Genomic DNA, 20,311 nt, shown 5'->3' with positions numbered 1-20,311 from the left:
GTATCATTGGCAAATTTAGCCACAAATCCATTTATGCCGTAGTCCAAAGCATCGACACGCATCGTAAATTTCTTTATTCAGCCTGTAGAGACTCTACACCTTCCAATCCTATGTCATCTCTTTCCAATGATTTAATATTATTTCTTGTACACATGGCCACACCACCTCCTGTGCCCACTCACCTATCTTACTGATACACCTTAAATCCTTGGACGTTCAGCTCCCAATGGCAGCCATTCTTTAGCCAAGTTTCACAGATGGTCACAGCGTCACGTTTGCCAATCAGGAGCTGAATTGCAAGATAGTCCATTTTATTCCTTATGCTGCGTGCATTCAAATACAATACTCTCAGTCCTGCATTTGTTGCTTTCTGTTTCAATTGCCCCACGACTCTATTCCCCTGTAACTCATGCCACTAGCTTTGATTACCCTTTACTCACAAGTTTGGGTCGATCATCAGCACGCAGTGCACAACGGATGTGTGACTGTCACTTCGTATAATACATTGATGCAGATGTAAAAGATGATGAGAGGCATTGGTCGTGTGGATAGCCAGAGGCTTTTTTCCAGAGCTGGCGACAAAAGAAAGATCAGAAGCATTTGGAAACTGGTTGACCGAAAAAAAAAAGTGGTTAATTTCTGCAAAATACTGCAGGAAATCAACCGATCCGGCAGTAAATGTGGAGAGGAATAGACAAAGTTTAGACCAAGCCCGCTCCGCATGCCGAGTGTGTACTCCTCTGCTTAGTTGCTGCCTGAACTGCAGAGTTCCTCCAGCATTTTGTATGTGTGTGTCCCTGTATTTCCAGCAACTACAGAATCTCCTGTGTTTTACACCTGCGTTTTACTTTGGCATTAGATACACTTTGCTATTGAGTATATTGTTTATGGGAGCAGCTTTCCGCGTTAAACCAGCTGCTGATTTTTCTATATACACGAAAAAAATGAGGTATAGACGTTGAACCGGTGCTTGCAGAAATGTTTAATGGCACCGTGATTACCCATAAGGCGCTGCGTTAAAAATTTCCCAGGCGCCGAAGCACCGATGAAATGCGCAGGCGTCAGCGCTGATGACGTCTACGAGTATCACGCATGCGCGTAATACACCGAAGGCCTTGAAAATTTCTGGTGCAGGTAAGAAAGTTTCTCTGTGTTTTTATCTTAAACACCGACTTCAGGACAATTCCTGTGAAATCCGGTCACCGTGACCCGCAATCCCGGGATAGTCCTGCTCTCGTCCCTCACTCTCAGTCCCACTATCTGTACACGGACCCCGGGGAGCTTCCGGCTGATGAGGGAATGGGAACCGATGGATCTCTCAGACAGAGCTGAGCTCCAGCTATCTAAATGCAAGGATTAGGAACTCGGAGAAAGGGAACAAAATCTTTTACATCACCAGTTGAGAAAATCGTCTTTGTTCTACGTCCAACCTCTAACAAGAGAAAATCTGCAGATGCTGGAATTCCAAGCAACACGCACAAAAAAACTGGAGGAACTCAGCATTAGTACTCTTTTCCACAGATGCTGCCTGGCCTGCTGCGTTCCTCCAGTATTTTGTGTGTGTTGCTTGTTCTACCTCCTCTTGCTCTGGACTTTTCTACCGGTGAGAACATGTTTTGTCCCATTCTCTCTGGGTGCGTAATGGCTTGGGCAACAAGTGGCTTTCACATCACAAATATGCCAGACTCCAGTGAGACAGACTACTGCCCTTCCCTTCATATACATTGGCATTGCATTCACTGAGTTCATCACCGTCAGTCATTGGGGGAGGGTTTAGGGGAATATTTTTGTAGAATATAGAAACTGGTGATACCTGTGTGCATTGTGGTGATGCAAAAGTTGCTGGAGAATTTGCAAGTGGGAAGAAGTGGAGTGATATTTGGAAATCTGAATTTTTAAAGTGTAATTTATCAAGCAAACCACATATGGACAATATGCAAATGCTTTGGTGAGAAAATCCTTCATTACCCATTCCAGGCCTGCTACATAGGTTTTGTGAAAGTGCAGATGAACTTGATCGAACCCAGAGGAGATCAAAGTTCCTGTCAACAGTGATTTGCCAGCTATGAAAATGAATACATCTCTATATAAAATTCACTGTGCACATCTTGTCACTGGATAAAAAAATGCACAGTATCTGCAGACTGATGATTACAAGTTAGAGGGGCTACTGGTGAGAAGGCGGGGAGATCTCCAGTGTCCCTGATGCCCTCACATACAAGGTGTGCATCCAGCTGCAGCTTGTAACCCTGCACTTCAATGAGCTGGAACATGAAATGGATGAATTCCAGATCATCCAGGAGTTGGAGGTGTTGATAGATATGACATGCAGAAAGGTGAGTTACACCCAAGGTGCAGGGCACAGGAAACTGGGTGAGAGTCAGGAAGGGGAATGAGGTTAAATAGGAATCACAGAGTACTCTAGTGGCCATCCCCCACAACAACAGGAAGACTACTTTAGAAGCTGTTGTGGGAATTCCCTGGCAGAGGGCTAATAGAGGATTTGTTAGTTAGGGGAACAGATCAAGAAGTGACTAATATCCTAGTGGTAAGGCTTGCCAGAGGTAGTGGGGGGGCGGGGGGGTGGGCGGTGGTTATGTGGTTAAAGTAAGTTGTAGGGGGAATGGGAGCCAGAATGACAGAACAGATAGTGGAGATGGTGAATTGAATTGAATTGACTTTATTATATACATCCTTCATATAGATGAGGAGTATAAATATTGACATTACATTACCATCTAAATGTGCAATGTGTAATTTAAATTGTTTTATAATAATTAGTTTGTATATAGCACAGTCAAGAAAGCATAGGAATCAATTAATCAGTCTGATGGCCTGGTTGAAGATGATGTCCTGCAGCCTGTTGGTCCTTTTGCTGTGGTGCTGTGTGCTGGATGGTAGCAGCAGGAACAGTTTGTGGTTGTGGTGAATTTGGTTCCCGATAACCTTTGTGCCCTTTTTATACAAATCCATACGCCTACCATCCCGGCTCCCATCCAAACTTCATTTAAATAGGGAAACTGAACTCATATTCGCCACTTGTCTTGGCATGTCATCCCACACTCTAACTGTCATTTAAGTAAGGACCTTTTCCATATGTTTCCGTTAAATTTTCACATTCCCCTCTTACATATGACCTCTGGTTATTATCCCACCCAACCTCAGTGGAAAAAAGCTGCTTGCATTTACCGTATCTATACCCTCATAATCGTGTATACTTCTGACAATTTTCCAAAGCAATGTATAATTTCATTGTTTATGTTTAGAGCCTTTTTTACGTGTAGAGGATGATGAGGGACGTAGATCGTGTTCATAGCCAGAGGTTTGTTTTCCCAGGGCTGAAATGTCTAACACGAGGGAGCAGAGTTTTAAGCTGCAAGGAAATAGGTACCGAGGGGATGTCAGGGGTAAGATTTTTACCCAGAGAGTGGTGGGTGCGTGGAATGCACTGCAGGCTATTTGACTGAGAGTGTTTCAGTTACTGTGGGGCCAGGAACCTATCAGCTCAGTGGGAACAGGGATAATACAAATGTCTCTCCAAACTGTGCCAGGCCAGAAATGCTCCATTCTTATAGAGAGAGGCATCTTATAGATACCAGCAGTGTGCCCAGTTAGATGATGAGTTCACTCTCCAACATGTGTTGAACCTCACTGTAACAGTGTGATGTCAGTTCACAGCTTCACAACTCAAGTGATCCCATCTGAAATGTTGTCCTAGACCCACGGATGCATTTTGTTAATCTTTTTACAGGTTCCAAATGACAAGAAATTTCTCTACGGGAATCTAAAATGCACCACGCCAGTTTTGCTGAATCTGTCCAGATATTTAGGAAGTGGAGCAAGGGATTCACTCGATCATCCTTCCTGCTCAGGCTGTGGGGAGGATTTCACTCTATCATCTGACCGACTGGCACGCCTGTCATTTTAAACAGGTGATTCCCATTCATCTGCTCAGACGGTATGAATGGATTCAGATATTTCAGCTAAAGGGACATCAGCAAGTTCACACTGGGACAATGCCATTCACCTGATCTCTGTGTGAGAAGGGATTCAGTAGGTCTTCCCTCCTGTGAACAAACCTGTCAATTCACACTGGGGCAGAGGCCTTTCACCCGCTCAGACTGTGTGAAGGGATTCACTAAGTCATCCACCCTAATGGCTCACCAACGAGTTCACACTGGAGAGAGGCCGTTCACCTGCTCAGACTGTGGGAAAGGCTTCAGCTGCTCATCTAAACTGAAGGTACATCAGAGAATTCACACTGGGGAGCGGCCATTCACCTGCTCAGACTGTGGGAAGGGATTCACTCAGTCATCTGAACTGAAGGTACATCAGAGAGTTCACACTGGCGAGCGGCCGTTCACCTGCTCAGACTGTGGGAAGGGATTCACTCAGTCATCTGAACTGAAGGTACATCAGAGAGTTCACACTGGCGAGCGGCCGTTCACCTGCTCAGACTGTGGGAAGGGATTCACTCAGTCATCTAAATTGAAGGTACATCAGCAAGTGCACACTGGGGAGAGGCCATTCCCCTGCTCAGACTGTGGGAAGAGATTCACTCAGTCAGCCCACCTACGAGCACACAGGTCAGTTCACACTGGGGAGAGGCTGTTTACCTGTTCATACTGTGGGAAGGGATTCATTTTGTCGACTCAGCTACTGAGACACCAGTCAGCTCACACTGGGGAGAAGCCATACACCTGCTCAGTGTGTGGGAAGGGATTCACTCGGTCATCCGCCCTAATGGCTCACCAGCGGGTTCACATCGGTGAGCGGCCGTTCACCTGCTCGGACTGTGGGAAGAGATTCACTCAGTCATCTCACCTACAAGCACACAGGTCAGTTCACACGGGGGAGCGGCCATTTACCTGCCCGTACTGTGGGGAGGGTTTCACTTTGTCATCTCAGCTACTGAGACACCAGTCAGTACACACTGGGGAGTGGTCGTTCACCTGTTCAGACTGTGGGAAGGGATTCACTCAGTCATCTCAACTGAAAGTACATCAAAGAGTTCACACTGGGGAGCGGCCGTTCAGCTGCTCAGACTGTGGGAAGGGATTCACTTGCTCATCTAAACTGAAGGTACATCAACGAGTTCACACTGGAGAGAGGCCGTTCATCTGCTCAGACTGTGGGAAGGGATTCACTCGCTCATCTGAACTGAAGCTACATCAGCGAGTTCACACTGGGGAGAGGCCGTTCACATGCTCAGTCTGTGGGAAGCGATTCACTCGGTCATTTCATCTGAAGGTACACCAGCGAGTTCACACTGGGGAGAGGCCGTTCACCTGCTCAGACTGTGGGAAGGGATTCTCTTGCTCATCTCAACTGAAGGTACATCAGCGAGTTCACACTGGAGAGAGGCTGTTCAGTTGCTCAGACTGTGGGAAGGGATTCACACAGTCATCCCACCTACAAGCACACCGGTCAGTACACTCTGGGGAGAAGCCATTCACCTGCTCAAGCCTGAATTATACCTCTGAGTAGGCACTATGGTGTAGCATATGCAGTAGCCCATGCATGTTGTCTACACAGTTGTGAGCATTTCTACTTGTGTGTTTGTGTGCCTGCGTTGCTCTGCCAAAACGCTAGTTGGTGTTGGGGTGCTATTCCACTGTGTTGAATTGACTCGAGTGGAGTTGGGAACGATGGCAACTGCTGAGTTCATCTTGTTGGAGTTGGAGCTAATGGATGTTGAACAAGAGTTACTTTTATTGAAATTACTGCAGCGCAGAAAGAGAGAAATTTTTCCATTTCTTTGTGCAGTCCATGACGTCCAAGCCGCTCTTGTGGAAATTTCTTTCCACAAATTTGATGCCATTTTCAAGTCTTTATTGTGTGCCGGTGAAGAGTCGTGCAAATGTACATATTTTCTGACTTCCTCACTTACCCTCTCCTCAATTTGTTCCATTTTCCAACTTTGAAACAACAGGATATGCGTAGGAGGAAACTGGCTGCTGCCAAGTAGATCAATCACAGTTCTTGCTGTCTGTGTCACCACGATGCATAGTTACAGTTTTGGGAATGTGCACGTTAGGCTACATTAGGCAAAAGACTCTCTTGGAGGCGCTACATGGAGTCGCTTTCCGGCTTTGCTCTATTCATTTTAAATTTACTTACCACCCCTTTAATATCTTTATCAAAGTGTTTATAACACTTTTATATATTTGAATTTGAATTTTAATCGACTAAAATGGCTTACAGAGGAAGAAAGGCATTAGCTGAAGGCAAGGAAACTGCAATGGAAATGGGAAGAAAGCAGGTGTCTTTGAACAGCCTAAAAAGTTTCAACTTACTTTACAGGCTATCTCGATTCTTTTGGATGAAAAACTTGCTAAAAGGTTTACTACCTTGGAAGTATGGTTAAAGGAGAGTGAAGGTAGGTTGGCAACACTTGAAAAGAAGAACAAAAAAACAGCAGTGAGAAATTTCATCGCTTGTAACAGCTTGAAACAGAGATCACAAATTGAATTCTTTGGAAAAGAAATGAACTTTGACCACTCATATATTGGAGCAGAATAAAGTCAAGATTATTGATTTGGAGAGTCGAAGCCACAGACTGAATTTGCGAATAATAGACACAGTGAGGACATTGAGAGCTGGGATCTTACTCATTTTTTTCTCAATTCTGAATGGAGGTCTTTGGCTCAGAGGTTTTTCTTCCTGCGCTCGACCGCGCACATCGGGCGCTGAAACCAAAACCGTCGAAAGGGTTAAAACCGCGTCATGTAATTCTACGATGTCACAATGGGAATACTAAGGAGCTCTTCATTCCGATTGCTCATCAGAAAGGAGTTACTGAGCATCAGCATCTTAAGTTTCATTTTGTTGTAGATTTTTGTCCTGAGGTTATGCAAGAAAGATTGCATTTTAAAATGGTGATGTCAGAATTATATCAGAGGAATCTTTGTCCAGCTTTGTTCTAAACATTTCACCTAAGGGTTGCTCTGCCCGACAAATCATTCAAATGCTTTAAATCCGTGAATGAAGCAAAACAATTTCTCGAAGATCTAAGCTTGAACGCAGATGTCTAATGTTTTGAAGATCAATATTTGAGCGTGGATGTCTATGAAATTTACGGTTCCTTTATGTCTGTGTATCTGGTTTATTAATTAACAACCAGCTTATAGATTTGGACACTTTAGAACTTTGCCCTTGGGTTGATTACAGTCGCACTGTGTTTTGACGTACGGACGTTTATTATGTTTCCACGTTAAAGTTCCTTTAATTTTTCCTTCATTGTTTTACTTTTTTATTTTTAGTTGTTTGCTTTTGAAAATCATTAAGACTTTGATTTGCTGATTATTTCCTTTTTCTTGAAATATTATTAAAATTGTATTTTGTGTCATTTTTAAGACCTTTCCTTTTAAAATGGTCTGCAATTGGCTGTTTTTTCTCTAACATCTGCTTGACATTCCTCTCGTAATGTTTTGACAATGGGTGGTTTGTTTCTTATTTTTTTTATTTTGATAGATTTGCCCTCAAGGGAGACAAGGGTAGGGAGGTTCTTAGATAGTTGTTTGGCTATCTATTGGCCAGGTTTTTGGTCTTTGTGGTTTGGGGTGGGGGGGGGGGGGGTAGGGCTATTTTTAGTCTAGTATTTTTTTCTTTTTGGCTGAACTGAAACTACAAAAATGTCTGTATTGTCGTAACTTCCGTTTCCTCTTTAAACTATTTTCCATCTTCCTGATTCGTGAGTTTCCTATGCAATATGGTTAACCCTTTACATACTACATTGTTTATTTAAGGAAAATGGATATTCCTAATTAATTTTGTCATTATTAATTTTGTTTCATGGAATACGAACGGTTTGAATCATCCAATTAAATGGAAGAATATTTTTTGAGTTTTTCATAGACTGAATGTTCAGATTATTTTTGCGCAGGAGACTCATCTGAGTAAGGAGGGTAATCAGCGCTTCCTTAGTTTTCGGAAAGACCAACAGTTTCACTCTAACTCATCGACTAAGGTGAAAGGTGTTTCTTTTTTTTATAGACTCCTAGATTTCATTTGTTCACTATGATACAATTTCAGACCAATATGATAGACTTCTATTAAACACCGGTTAACTTTATGACAATAAATTAGTTTTGGTTAATATTTATGCACTAAATACTGACTATACTGAATTTAAGCACTTTTTTGCATTTCTTCTCAATTTATATGAATATATGGTAATAATGGGTGGAGATTTTAATTGATGTCTGAAACGTATGATGGATAAGTCTGTGCCTAATCAGGTACTTACAAACAAATCTGCTATTTTTATTAATTCCTTCTTAGTTGACTCTGGAATTTTAAAAATTAGGAGGTTTTTATATCCTAATGAAAAAGAGTTCTCTTTTTTCTCATGTATATCATAATTACTCTAGATTCCTTTACACCTTTATTGATTTTCGATTAGTTTCATTTGTCACTGCCTGTGAATATGATAACATTGCCATTTCCGATCATGCACCTTTGAAATGATCAGTTAAGTTAACTGATGTAACCTTTGGTACCAAACAATGGCGGTTCAACTCTATTTTACTTCAGGGCTTAAATTTTATTAATTTCATTAAAGAACAGATTGCTTTTTTCTTTTCAACTAACTCAACGGAAGAAATTTTAAGTGGGATATCACACGATGCCTTTAAAACATATATCCGAGGGTAAATTATTTCACACTCTGCTGGATTGAAAAAAAAAATAATTTCAAATTAATAATGAAATACGTACATTGGTTGATAAGATTAAAGAAATTGATAGAAATTATTCTATTGCTCCCCATTTGATGCTTTATAAAGAGAGAGTTGAACTTCAGATGCAACATCATTTGTTATTAACATCCCTGATTGAAAATCAGTTACTTTATATATTTGTTGATAAATTGGGTAAATTATTGGCTAACCAATTAAAAGCTGCTTTAGCGAAACTTCAGATTAATAGGGTTCTTAAACAGGATGGTACTTTGACGGTTTACCATGACGAAATTAACAAATTTTTTCAAGAATTTTATACCAATTTATACTAATCAGAATTTCCTGAGGATTCTATCATAATGCATGAATTTTTCAGGAAATTAAATATTCTGAAATTATCAGTTGATGAACATTTAGTATTAGACACACCCATTACTGAAGAGGAAATAAAGAAAGCAATTTATTCAATGAATTCTGGTAAAGCACCTGGTCCGGATGAGTATACAGCTGAATTTTTAAAATCTTTTTCCGGTTTACTTTCTCCCTGGTTAGGTAAAATTTTTAAAGATGCTTTATTTGTACATAAGTTACCACAAACATTTTATGAAGCATCAATTTATTTAATTCCCAAAAATGATAAATGATCTCACTGAATGTGCAACAGACAGAACTATATCTTTGTGAATGTTGTATCTAAAATCCTTTCTCAAATATTAGCAATTAGATTGGTGAAGATATTGCCACAAATTGTCTCCGAGCATCAGACAGGATTTATTAAAAATCATTATACACATTTTAATGTTTGGAGGTCAATGAACATTGTATACATGACTTTATCTAAGACACCAGAATGTGTTATCTCGGTCGATGCCGAGACGGCGTTTGATACATTTGAATGGGAATATTTGTTTAAAATACTAGAGAAATTTACTTTTAGCCCAAAATTTATATCTTGGATACAATTGATATAACATATACCTTTGGCGTCTGTTTCACTAATAATCAGAGATCCCCTTTCTTTAGGCTTTTCCAAGGTACTAGACAAGGCTGTCCCTTACTATCAGATATTGGCCTGGAGCCCTTGGCAATTGCTATTCGTGATTCACCCAATATATTTGGTGTTACTCATGGGAATGGGACGCGTAAAGTATCACAATATGCAGATAACCTGTCGCTAGATATTTCTAATCCAGAGTAATCCATTCCTGCAGTAATAACACATCTTGCACAGTTTAGTAGTTTTTCTGCTTATAAACTGAATCTTAATAAAAGTGCTTTCCCCATTAAATAGGCAAGTCTCAATTTACAGACAGTTACCATTTAGATTGCTTGCTGATTATTTTATTTATTTGGGTGTTAAAATTACTAAGAAGCACAACGATTTATTTAAAGTTAATGTTTACCCTTAATTGATCAGGCTAAACAATTGTTTACTAAATGGTCCCCATTGTCCTTATCCTTGATTGGTTCCATTAATGCTATTAAGATGATTATTTTACCTAAATTTCAGTACCTATTTCAGGCAGTATCAATTTTTATCTCTAACATTTTTTTAATATTATTGATTCTAAAATTTCTGCATATGGATGGCAGAATAGAAATCCCAGGTTAAATTAGAAATAGTTACAGAAATCAAAAAAGGAAGGCGGCTTGGTTTTGCCGGATCATAGTTTTTATTATCGGGCAATTAATATTCGATATTTAATGTTTTGGACACAAGAGTTGGATGAACCTTGAGCGTGAGTCTCGACAGGAGTTTTCATTGGCTTCTATGTTAGGGGCTGTGGTTCCCTTTGCACTTACTAAATTTAATAAGCAAATGGTAATTACAATAATTAAGCATACAATAGGAATATGGTTTCAATTTTGGTACGTTTTTGGACCAAATAAATATATACTGTCAAGTTCTATTATATCTATTTTTTTTTCTTTCAACCATTTAAATTGATCAAGCTTTTCTTTTATTGCAAACAAAGGGAAAATTATGTTTTCGTGACTTATTTATGGATGATTGTTTTATTTCTTTTGAACAACTTTCTAATATATATAATTCGCCTAGATCACACTTTTTCTGATATTTACAGATTAGAAACTTTTTGAATGTTATTTTACCTTCTGTTCCGATATCACATCAAATTGAAGTTACGGGGGAAAAAAGTTCAAATCCACATCAGAAGAGTTTATTATCATTTATTTATGATTTAATTATGAAAATACACTTGGATACTTCTGATAAAATTAAGAATGAGTGGAAAAGAGAACTTGGGATACCTTTACCTGTACAGAAATGGGAGAAAATTCTTGAACTAGAAAATACCTCTTCAGTGTGTGTCAGACATGCCTTCATGCAATTTAAGGTGGTTCATCGGGCTCATATGTCCAAGGATAAGTTTGCTCATTTTTACTGCCATTAAATCCTGTTTTCTGATGGATGTAATTCCGAGGTAGCTTCCTTGACACATATGTTCTGGTCTTGTCCTCCTCTAAAAAAATATTGGAAGGATATTTTGAGATATTATCTCAGTAGTTCTGCGTATTGATTTACAACCACATCCTACTACCGCAATTTTTGGACGACCGGTGATGGACTCTAGTCATTTATCCTCGTCAGCTTGTCCTCTAATTGCATTTGTTACATTAACGGCCAGCAGATCTACTTTACTTAAATTGAAAGATTCCAATCTCCCTACTACATTTGAATGGTTCCCCAAACCATAACATGCCTAAACGTGGAAAAAATTAGGAGTGGTACTGTGGATCCTTCGGTTGAATCTGAAGAGACTTTGAGGCCATTTATTCAATAGTTTCATATGATGTAAGTTGACCCTTTCCGAATCTTGTGTAATAAGTTTTTGTTCTTGTATAGACGAGCGGAGTTAACGCCAAATAATTTCAGCCGTTGTAATATGACAGCCCAATTCTGTCTTTTTTTAAGTTTAGTGTTTTTTCTAGTTTACGATTTTTTTCTCCTTATATAATATCTCTTTCATGGTTAGTTGCTATGAGATTAGGAGGTTAAACTATATTTGTCAATTGAAATCTGTGCTTTTACGTGTCAACCGTTATTAATGTAATCCCGATCTCTTTGTATCGTTATATAATTGCTATGCTTATTAAATTTGAAACTTAATAAAAAAATTGAAAAAGAAAAGGAAACTGGCTGCTACTAAGTGGACCAATCACAGTTCTTGTCGTCTGCGTAGCTGTGATGCGTAGTTGCATTTTTAGGTATGTGCGCATTAGGCTACGGCATACAGCCGAGGGTGCAGCGTCGGGTACGCGGCCAAGTAGAGCCTACGGCGTAGACTCGACGGAGAAGAATAATTCTGGCTTCAATGTGTGGGAAGGGATTCACTTTGTCATTTCAACTACAGAGACACAAGCGAGTTCACACTGGGTAGAGACTAATCACCTGTGCAGACTTTATCAGGAGATTTTCACAGCCAAATCAACCAATCATTCAGTACACACTGTGGAGAGGTTGTTCATCTGCTGTGAATGAGGGAAGCTATTCACTCATTCATCTAACCTTACGTAACGATCGCTTCAGCTGGCAGTTTAATATACGGGGTGATAGCCCCACCCCCCCCCCCCCAGCCCGAGCAAACTTAGGAAATCTCATTTGGGTGAATGCTGTGTGATGTTTCCCATGGTACAGATCAGTACCCCGAAGTAACAAACGATGCACAATATGCAATTAAACGATTGAGCTCTATAATACTTATTTTGACTACAGGGTTAGTAAAGAAACTGAAAAAAAAGAAAAAGGGCCCGCTCTCTCCATTCACGTCTTCTCATCTCTCGCCAGCAAAAAACCGTGAAAATCTCTCTTCCAGACTCACAAGAAAGAATATTTCTGTCATTGCATAGCCCCACACTCGAAAACCCTATTTCCTCTAGTCTTCCCCTAAACATTGCTGCCACAGAGAAACCATTACCTCAGCAGCGAAACATTACAGAGAGGCCGTTACTTTAGCAGTGAAACCTTACAGCGTGTTACACTTACCACACACTACCGGTTCACACTGGGAGAACGTTTCAATGAGCTGCATGCTGAATATTTATTCATCAGCGTTGCTGAATGCAAATTCGAGAGTGAGTGTCGGTGCTGAACTCTGCAATTATTGCTGCTGCTCACCAGGCATGTGAGGAGTTTCTTCTGCTGCATAGTCACCTTTAATGGGACTAGACCTGTGACAAATAAATCAACTCTATATTAAACACTGTCTCCGGTGCTTAGTGAATTTATAACACACCTAGTGTACAGCAGAGAGTCACCTCAGGCCGGCTGGACCTTGCCAGTGATTCTGTTCCACAGCAGATCTTTCAAATCCTCCCCTGTTGTTCACCTCTCACTGTCCATGTGAATGAGTTCCAAACAGTCACCACTCTGTGGGTGAAGAGGTTCCCCTTGAATTTCCTGCAGACTGAAGAAGTCGAGCTGACTGCAGTTCTGCCTGAGATGTTCTTCGCCCCTCAAATTTCTATGCATCACAAAGAGGAAGTAGAATTTTAAAGCTAAGGTGACAAAACCGTGGCTGTTAAGAAAAACCAAAGAGAGGGCATAGAGCAAAAATCACTAGTATGTTGAAGGATTGAGAAGATTTTAAAAACCAACAGAATGCAACTAAAATAATTAAGAAGGAAAAGATGGAACACTTCAGTGAGCTAGCCGGTAATATTAAAGAGGATACCAAATGTTTCTTCAGGTAATTATAGTGTAAAAGAAAGGCAGAAGCGGATGTCGAACCACTGAAAAATTATGATGGAGAGGTAGTAATGGGCTCGGAGTGCAAGGTCATGCCAGATGAACTGAATAAGTCTTGTACATCACTCATCTCTCGAAGACACCGGCAGGAATACGGAAGTACCAGATGTCAGTGGTCAGAATGTGTGAAGTTACGTTACTCGGGAGAAGGTTCTTGGAAACTGATATGGTCTGAAGGTAAACAGGTCACCTGTACCATATGGTATACACCCCAGAGATCTGAAGGAGGTGGCTGAAGAGATGTGGAGGCATTAGCAATGATTTTTCGAGGATCGTTAAGGAAATAAAATCCTAAGAAGTTTTTTTCCACCTTCACTACTCCCCCTCTCGCAGTTTCACCTATCACCGACCACTTACTCTACCCTTTTCACCCCCGCACTTCTTCCACTGACGTCTCACGTTTTCCCCCCCAGTCCTGATGAAGGGTCTCGGCCCGAAACGTCGACTGTTTACCATTTCCCATATATGCTGCCTGGCCTCCTAGGGTCCTCCAGCATTTTGTGTATGTGTTGCTTGGATTCCCAGCATCCACAGAACGTTGCAGTTGATACTGATATGAGACAGATAGTTTAGAGCAAAGCTGCATTCTGTAAAAGGTCTTCGATAGGTTTGGAGAACGGACAACGAAGTCGTGGATGAGATGTATGGAATTGTACAGTGTATGCAAATGTACGGTCATGTACAATTGTGGAAGGAATAAGGGCGTAGAGAAAAAATAAATAAATGGGAGAAATTTCAAAAATCAGAGGTGCATAAATACTTGGGAGTCCTTGAGCAGGAGTCCTTAAAGGTTTGCTTGCAGATTGAATCGATGAAGGATGACAACTGGAATGCTAGCATATAATAACAAGGGCGTGACACTGTAGCTTTAAAACGCATTGGTCAGATCGCTCTTGGTGAATTGTGAACAGTTTACAATCTGCGAAAACAGATGTGCTCGTATTGGAGCGGGTCCGGAGAACGTTCACGGGAATGCCTTCTGCCGACTGCGTAGGATGACGAGTCTATCGGGACCCTGAGGACTTGCGGAAACTCTGTGGTGGTTTCTTTTCAACTTATAGTCTGTTAACATCTTTGGACTATTTTTACTGTACCCATGGTCTGTTTTTTTTTAATCAATTTGATGTTGTCTACACTGTTGTAACTATACATTAGATATAACTATGTGTAACTATGTGGTTTTGTGTAGGTCTTGTAGCTTTAGTTTTTGGTTTGTTGGGTGGTAGAGTTGGTCTCTTGGTGTGTCTGGGTCGTCTTGTTTTGTCTGGTGGGTTTGGTTCTCCCTTCCGGGAAACGCGCTAAGAAGGTAGCGCGATATTAATACGCAGCCGCCTCTCTGGACTCTGAAATTGGGGATTACCAAACATTATGTAGATTTTCTAGTGCAGTCTGTTTTGTCGTGTGCTTTTTGTGATATCATTCTGGAGAACATTCTGGAGAGACTTTAGTAATGCAGCTCTGGCGTCATTTCCGCCCGGAGAGGGCGGGCGCTAAGGATTAAATGCCAGCGCCGCGAAGTTTGAATAAACTAGTCTCAAAATGACTTACCGAATGCTCTGCATGTAGTACATCGCTACATTGGTGACCCCGACGGTCCAAACGGAATTTGGACCAAAGATGACCGACTCTTCATCTATTCACGCCGTTTCCACTGAATCCAGCAACTCTGCGAATTATTGTTGGACACTTAAGCGAAAAGCCTCGGATACTGAGTACAAATGAAAACCATTACCAAAATATTTTTAACTTAGTTGCACTATTGCAAAGCATCAGCACCATTATGCAATTAAATATAATATATTCAATAAAAGATAATTTGTCGTTTTTCCAAATTCCTACCTGATACAAGTAGTCTGAAATTATATTTGTGCTAATCGTCAAGCAGTCTATCATAAACAAAACAATTCTGTGGAAGCAACACTTTAAAAAAATGTTGTCCAGTGAGATGATAGGACAGTTAGTCTGAGCTCAGTGGTCAGGAATATGTCCGGGTGTATTAAGGGTGAGTGTTTTGGGTACTGTAATTGGGGAGGATGATGAAGTAGGATAAAGTCAGCAGGATTCCTTTACAGGAAATAGTGTCTGACAAATCTCTTGGAATATTTTGAGGAAATAACAGGCAAGATAGATAAAGCAGAGGCAGTGGATGTTGTTTGCTTGGATTTTCAGATGATCTTTAACAAGGTACCCCATGCAAGGCTAGTTGAGAGAGCAAGGAGGCATGGGATCCAAGAGGACGTTGCTTTGTGGATCCAGAACTGGCTTGCCACAGAATGCAAAGAGTGGTTGTAGTCGGGTCATATTCTGCATGGAGGTCGGTGATCAGTGGGGTGCCTCAGGGATCGGTTCTGGGACCCGTACTCTTTCTGATTTTTATAATTGACCTGAATGAGGAAGTGGAGGGATGGTTTATTAATTTTGCTAATGCCACAAATGTTGTGGGTGCTGTGGATCGTGTGGAAGGATGATAGAGGTTACAGTGGGACATTGACAGGATGCAAAACTGGGCTGAGAACTGGCAGATGGAGTTCAACCTAGATAAGTGTGAGGTTGTTCATTTTGATGGGGCAAATATGATGGCAGAATATAGCATTAATGGTAAGACTCTTGACAGTGTGCAGAATCAAAGGGATCTTGGGGTTCCAGTCCATAGGACACTCAAAGCTGCAACACAAGTTGACTCCGTGGTTAAGAAGTCGTGCGGTGCATTGGCCTTCATCCACCATTCGACTGAGTTTAAAAGTCGTGACTTACTGTTGCAGCTATATAGGACCCTGATCAGACGCATTTTGGAATATAGTGCGCAGTCCTGGTCGCCTCACTACAGGAAGGACGTGGAAGCCATAGAAATGTTGCTGAGGCGATTTACAACGATGTTGCCTGGATTGAGGAGAATTCCTTATGAGAAGAAGTTGAATGAACTCGGCCCTTTCTCCTTGGAGTGACGGTGGATGAGAGATGACCTGATAGAGGTGTACAAGATGATGAGAGGCATCGATCATGGGGTTTGTCAGAGGCTTTTCCCTAGGGCTGAAATGACTACACGAGAGGGCACAGTTTAAATGTGCTTGGAGGTAGGTACAGAGGAGATGTCAGGGGTAAGATTTTTACGCAGAGAGTGGTGAGTGTGTGGAATGGTCTGCCGGCGGTGGTGGTGGAGGCCGAAATGGTCTTTTAAAAGACTCCTGGATAGGTATATGGAGCTCAGAAAAAATAGAGGGCTATGAGTAAGCCTAGGTATTTCAAAGGTTTGGCACAGCTTTGTGGGACGAAGGGCCTATACTGTGCTGCAAGATTTTCATGTTTCTATGTTTCCAAGTTGCTGCATGTGAGGCTGCTTAACAAGATGACAGCTCATGGAATTACAGGAAAGAGACGTGTTTGGATCGAAGATTGGCTGACTGACAAGGGAGAAAGAGTCAGAATAATATGGACATTTCTGCTTTGCTGTCGGTATCTCATGGTGTTCTGTAGGGGTCAGTATTGAGACCGCATCGTTTCATGTTAAATCTGAATGATATGGATAACGGAATTGATACCTTGGCGACGAACTTTGCAGTTGATACAAGGATACGTACGGGGCAGGTAGTTTCGAGAGAAGTGGGAGTCTGCAGAAAGACTTCGATAGGTTTGGAGAACAGGCAACGAAGTGGCGGATGTAACACGGTGTGTGCAAGGGAACGGTCATGTACAATTTGTAGAAGGAATAGGGGCGTAGAAAAAAAATGGGAGAAAATTCAAAAATCAGAAGAGCATAGGTACTTGGGAGTCCTTGAGCAGGAGTCCCTGTTGTTTTGCTTGCAGATTGTGTTGATTAAGGATGGCAACAGTAATGTTAGCATATAATAGCAAGGATGTGACACTAGCTTTAAAACGCATTGGTCAGATCGCTCGGTGTATTGTGAGTTGTTTCCGACCTGTTATCTGAGAAAATGCTACTCTCGTATTGGAGCTGGTCCGGAGAAGTTTCACGAGGGTGATTCCAGGAATGCAATGGTTAAGTATGAGGAGCATTAGACGGCTTTGACCCTGTACTCGCTGGTCTGGAAGAAAGAGAGGGGATCTCAATGAAGACTATTAAATATTGAAAGGCATAGACAGAGTGGCTGTGAAGAAGATGCACCCTGTACTGTGTGAATCTGGGACCAGAGGACAGCCCTCAATGTATAGGGCATCAACTGACAGCAGAGATAAGGAGGAATTTTAATCTTTAGAATTCATTCCCATGAACGGAGTAGCGGTCAAGTCATTGAGTGTATTTTAAATGGATGTTCAAAGATTATGGGGAGAAGGCAGGAGAATGGGGTTGAGAGATAATCAATTGGACACGAAGGAATGGCGGAGCAGACTCGATTGGCTGAGCGGCCTCTGTCCGGTATCTCATGGCTCATGGTCTGAAGAAGAGGCCAGTGAGGTTTCATTAGGATTAGAGTATTCGCGCCTGGATTATTGTATTCAGTTTTGGTCATTCTGCACAAAATGCTGGTGGAACACAGCAGGCCAGGCAGCATTTATAGGGAGAAGCACTGTCGACTTTTCGGGCCGAGACCCTTCGTCACTAACAGTGCTTCTGACAGTGCCACCAGCATTTTGTGTGTGTTGTTTGAATTTCCAGCAGCTGCAAATTTCCTCCTGTTTGGTCATTCTGCTACAGGAGAGAGGACGTCATGCTGGAATGAGTGCAGGGGAGGTTTACGAGAATGGTGCCGGTACTCGAGGGACTGAGTTCTGGAGAGAGGTTGGACAGGTTGGGATTTCACACCTTGAAGTGCAGGAGATTGAGGTGACCTTATGCAGGCGTTCCAAACCATGAGGGTACAGAAATGGGGTATATGCGCAGTCCTTTTGCCCACCTTTGTGGAATCAACAATCAGAGAGCACTGGTTTAAGTTGAGAGAGGATTGATTTAATACGGATCCCAGAGGGAAATTATCAATCCACTCTCCCTTCCAGTTCATTGTTTAACTAACACGATGAGCGCACTCTCAGGTTGGAGGAGCAACACCTCATATTACATCCGGGTAGTTTACTCCTCAATGACATGAACATCGATATCTTTAACTTCTACCTCTACCTTTTTTTTTCATCAACCCACACGCCCGTCTCCTCCATCCTGTCTCCACTCTTCCCCACTGCGGATTGTCTCTCTCTCGTTCCGCTTTTACTTTTTCCTCCCCATTATCCACTCTCCTATCCTATCAGATTCCTTTTTGTTCAACCCTTTGCATTTTCCACCTGCCAGCTCACAGCGTCTCACTTCATCTCCCACCGCCCCCACCCACTCACCTTCACTCTTATCTGGCTTCACCTATCATCTACCAGCTTGGACACTTTCCGCTCCCCGCACCATCTTATTCCGGCTTCTCCCCACTTCCAGTCCCGATGAAGGGTCTCGGCAGGAAATCTCTGTTTTGCTTTATCCCCCTCTATAGAAGCTACCGGACCTCCTAACTTCCTCCAACATTTTGTGTCTGTTACTCTGCATCTCCAACATCTGCAGAATCTCATCGGGACAGAGTGCAGAAAGCAGAGACTACATCGGGTCTCACTAATGTCGAGGAGGCCACAACTGGAAAACTGGAAACAGTAGATCACCACAACAGTCCCGATGTTGAGAAGTTGCCTCATATAGAAGGACAGTTTGGGACCCTGACTCGTGATGAGGAGAGAGGTTATCGGCAGGTCTGGCACTTCATCCACTTGCAGTTGGCTTCCAGCCCCGACACCCCTCCTTATCGCTGTAAACCTCCCCCTTTTGTGGACAACACTGCCACTTGGTGGTGATTTGCCGCAATAACAGGACACACTGATTTGTGGACTCCATTGTCACCAGGTGGCGCTCTGCCGCAATAACGCTGAGAGACAGAAATGTGACGCTCAGCTGCTGAAATGTTTATTCAAGATTCAGGGTTGCTTAATTCCATTTTCAGCAGACACGTGTAAATGAGGTCGAAATAATTATTACTCCGGCTCCAGAGCAACACAACAACACAACAGTAACAACAGATTATATACCGTGCACGGATTGATTGTATGTTCATAAAGTGAACAAAAACGGGGTGGGTGAAGAAGGATACCTATGGTCCACACTGTCAGGGTGTTGAGTTCACCAGGAGACAAAGACTGCAGGGACGAGAGGTTTTCTGTTGGCTAATACACTGTGTGTGGACCCCGCTGGCAATTCTGGTGTTGTGACCCGAATCGAGACAAACACCACGCTGCCCACTCCACCAACAACACGGCACAGCCGGACACATAACAGGGGACTTTACATCTCACAACACTGGATTGAGTGATGAAACCCGTGATTAATGTTGTTGTCCCTCCGAAATCATAAGGAACGCCCAATAAGGTGCTTTTAAATGTGAGCGCACCACCACAGGTGACGTCACGACGACCCCCCCCCCCCCCCGCTCCTGACACCGTGATCTGCCCTCACGTGCGCGGTGTCGTCCACCCGTCGCAGAGGCGGACAAGCCGAGAGGGTGTTACCCCCACTCCAACCTCGAACTCCCCATCACAGCAGAGTAAATGTCCGCTTTCTGATTTATTTTAATTTCCCTCCGAGGGAAGTTGGGGCGTTTGTGAAGCGTCTCCCGCGGCCGGAGTCTGATGTATCGCTGAGAGGTAGGAGGAGACCGTTCGGCCCGTCGGTTTGATGCCGGTTCCGCGGGGAGGGAGAGGAGGGATTTTATTGATAGGAAAAAGATGGTGTGAGAGGGGCGGACAGGATGTTTGTCCCGGTGGAAATCTGTGGAACCGTCTGAGCACACGGTGGTGGCGAGCAGAGGGATTCACACATGGGGGCAAACACCGGCAAACTTTTGACATGCAAGTGGGGCCAATGATTCGGGAAACGTGA

At 42.4% G+C, this 20,311-nt stretch overlaps 1 long non-coding RNA gene and 1 pseudogene across 1 annotated transcript; both read right to left on the bottom strand.

The window, feature by feature from the left end:
* The window catches only part of LOC132390183 (zinc finger protein 721-like), a 641,047-nt pseudogene that overhangs the window by 607,728 nt on the left and 13,008 nt on the right, over positions 1 to 20,311 (bottom strand).
* LOC132390194 (uncharacterized) lies at positions 9,501 to 13,436 on the bottom strand. The gene is made up of 3 exons (XR_009510817.1): positions 12,960 to 13,436; positions 12,688 to 12,872; positions 9,501 to 11,164 (listed from the first exon to the last, which is right to left on the bottom strand). It is a non-coding gene; the product is annotated as an uncharacterized LOC132390194 (long non-coding RNA).

Source organism: Hypanus sabinus, unplaced genomic scaffold, assembly GCF_030144855.1.
Source record: "Hypanus sabinus isolate sHypSab1 unplaced genomic scaffold, sHypSab1.hap1 scaffold_80, whole genome shotgun sequence".
NCBI classification, from domain to species: domain Eukaryota; kingdom Metazoa; phylum Chordata; class Chondrichthyes; order Myliobatiformes; family Dasyatidae; genus Hypanus; species Hypanus sabinus.
This window is presented reverse-complemented; position numbering and strand designations above follow the sequence as displayed.